We start from the raw sequence: 2943 nt of genomic DNA, 5'->3' as shown, positions 1-2943 counted from the left end.
TGTGTGTGTGTGTGTGTGTGTGTGTGTGTGTGTGTGTGTGTGTGTGTGTGTGTACACATACCTACATCTACATATATATAATAGTTATTGTATAATAAATTTATATACATTCATATATTAATTATATAATAACATAATATAATTATATAATAATATTAATGATATAGAAAATATGTATGTATATCTAAGATATATAACACATAAATACATGGATATATATTACATATAAATATATATATGTATTTCAATATAATTGGTTTCCGTTGTAATCCTATGTTGCTGTTTGTTTTGCATTTTAAAACATTATTTTTGGGGCAGCTAGGTGGCACAGTAGATAGAGCACTGGCCCTGGAGTCAGGAGGACCTGAATTCAAATGTGGTCTCAAACCAGACAGTTGACACTTACTAGCTGTGTGACCCTGGGCAAGTCAGTTAACCCTGTTTGTCTTAGTTTCCTATCTGTAAAATGTGCTGGAGAAGGAAATGGCAAACCACTCCAGTATTTTTCCAAGAAAACCCCAAATGGGGTCATGAAGAGTTGGACATGACTGAAAAACAACTGAACAATATTAGCTGTTATCATTACTTTGTATTTAGGCCTGTATGTACCAGTTTATGAATATGCTATTATTAGAATGGAAGTTTGTTGAGAACAGGGACTGTTTTTACTTTATATTTGTACCCCCAGCATTTAGCATAATATCTACACAGCTTAATAAATACTTGTTGATTGTTGATTCTGTGACATTTGCACAATTAGTAAGGACATGATCTGGCATTTGTACCCAAGTGTCCTGGCTTCAAATCCAGTGCTATATAAATGTTAGCTATTAATAATAACAATAACAATAATTTCCTTTATACCAAGGGAGAGGAATGTTGGCCTACTTAGGCATGTCTCCTACCCCTCCCCTTTTAAAGTCCTTGGGTTAAGGAATTGTATCTCCAGAAAAGTCCATTTAAAATGCAAACATGTCACTAGGTTGGGAGAACACATTAAGGAAGTTACAGAATTATAGCTATCCTGAACTAAAAAGGAATTTCAGAAATCCTTTCACTGTTGTAGGCTTCACTTTCCTCATGTGTAAGAGGATGGTGTTGGACTAGATGATGTCTGCATTTCTTACCTGCTTGTCTAGTCTGCAGTTCTGTAAAAATACTGTAAGTTTTAGAATAATGACTCTGAAGTCAGAGGCCCTGGTTTCAAATTCTGCTTCAGAAGCTTACCTCCATGACCTGTACTACTTGAGGTTCCCAGCTCTAGATCTATGATCCTATGACATTTTAACCGAATATTTTATAAGTTGAGAATTAGACCCTCAGGGTTAAGGTTAAGGTAAATTTAGACGGAGGCACTGAGTCACTGGTTGTGGATTATAAAAACTAAGAAGGAGTTTAAAACCCCTTTAAAAGATAAATTTGGTATTCTAACAATTTTGCCTAACTATATTCCACGCCGCTACCTTCCCCTCTGCTCCGACGCCACCCCCGACATATGCACTTAAGGCTTGTTAACTAACTTTGGACCACATCCTGTACTTTTCAGCTCCTCTTCCTTTTTCTTCCTAAGTCTCCCCTTCCTCCTGAGCTCATATCAGTCTGGGCCCATGGGGTCTGGGCCACATCAACTGCCTCAAGTTGAGAGTCTGGTCCATATAACTTAAAGTCACTAAGCTTTATATCTATACCCAGACGTGCATTTAAAAGAGACTAAATTAGGCGGCTGCGTAGGGAGGAAGAGGGGATATAAAAGGCAAGCTCCTAAATCCTCGGTCCTCTACAGTCTCCAGCTCCATCCCTCCCTACCCCACTCCCTCTCCACTGTTTGCATTCATCTGCCACTCCCATTGTTCCACCCCCCTCCCCCGCCCCGCATCTAGTCCCCCAGACCTGCTCCCCTGGGCACCAGGCCCTGGGCACGGATACCCTTGCCAACACACCTGCTGCCCGGGCCGGACACCTTGCCCATCCTCGAGATGGAGCGCCTCCTGGCTCGTTCTCTGGCTACAGTCCGTGTAGCTGCGCTTCGACCCCAACCATAGCTCGGAATCCCCCAAACTGATCCCTGACTCCTCTTTCAGTTAATTGCCGCGGGCTGGGTCTGAACTGCAGGGGCGGGGGCATCTAGACTCGGGCCAGACCTTCCAGCCCCACCCAGCTGCCGAGTCTCGCCCCGGAATGGGGCGGAGTGGAGCTGATGGGACTCCCAAAGCTTTCTCGCTGCCACGCCCTACGGTTTAAGTTGCGGGTGCTCAATGAATACCCCGGGAGGCCCCAGTTAGCGGAACCCAGCCCTGACTCTCACGGACTTCGGGATTCTGTGCTCTCCAGTTGCCCACTTTCTAACTAACCCAAGACCCCCCTGCCTGTCTCAGGAAAGTCCTGTTCCCTGCCTGTCAGCGGATTAGATGCAGCAGGGGAAATAACTGGGAAAGTGATTTACATGGCTTCATTCATCAGAGTAAAAATACAACCAGCATCCCAAATCCCAAGACCCTAAGAAGCTAGATGACTGACCCAAGAACTTCTGAATAGTAGGGTGGGGTAACCCGAGAGAGTATTTAGTGTCGGGGGCGAGCGATAAGGAGAGAAAGAGGAAGCTAGAGAATCTGCTTCCTTCTACTCCTGCCCAGCTCCCCCACTTCCTCCTACCACTTCCATTTTCTATTAGTAGGTGCATTTTCCATCTAGTACACTCTGCTTCCCCCATTCCCACCCCCACCCCTATCTGTTCTCTTACTAAAATACCCTTCAGTTGGACCTGGAGTCAGGAGACATGTGCCACTCCTTGATTTGCCACTAAATTGCCGCTCAAAGTTTGTGTAGGTCACTTCCCCTCTTTGGCCTCAAAATGAGAGTAGACTAGATATTTCTCTTTCCCACCTCTCCATCCCCCCACCCCCATCCCAGCCGCTGCTGCAACTCTACTCTGTACCTACTCTC

The 2943-nt window shown here is 44.6% G+C and overlaps 1 protein-coding gene across 4 annotated transcripts in view; it reads right to left on the bottom strand.

Annotated features, from left to right (window-relative positions):
- The window catches only part of PIK3R5 (phosphoinositide-3-kinase regulatory subunit 5), an 83200-nt gene extending 81070 nt beyond the window's left edge, over nucleotides 1–2130 (bottom strand). For 3 of the 4 annotated variants that reach the window (XM_027857203.1, XM_027857206.1, XM_027857204.1), the window contains exon 1: nucleotides 1941–2130. The gene's annotated coding sequence lies outside the window, so the exon portion shown is untranslated. The remainder of the gene's footprint in view (nucleotides 1–1940) is intronic. The other variant, XM_027857207.1, reaches the window with a different exon arrangement.
- Nucleotides 2131–2943: the final 813 nt, after the last annotated feature.

This window comes from Vombatus ursinus, unplaced genomic scaffold (genome assembly GCF_900497805.2).
Source record: "Vombatus ursinus unplaced genomic scaffold, bare-nosed wombat genome assembly UNPS02011916.1, whole genome shotgun sequence".
Classification (NCBI taxonomy): domain Eukaryota; kingdom Metazoa; phylum Chordata; class Mammalia; order Diprotodontia; family Vombatidae; genus Vombatus; species Vombatus ursinus.
This window is presented reverse-complemented; position numbering and strand designations above follow the sequence as displayed.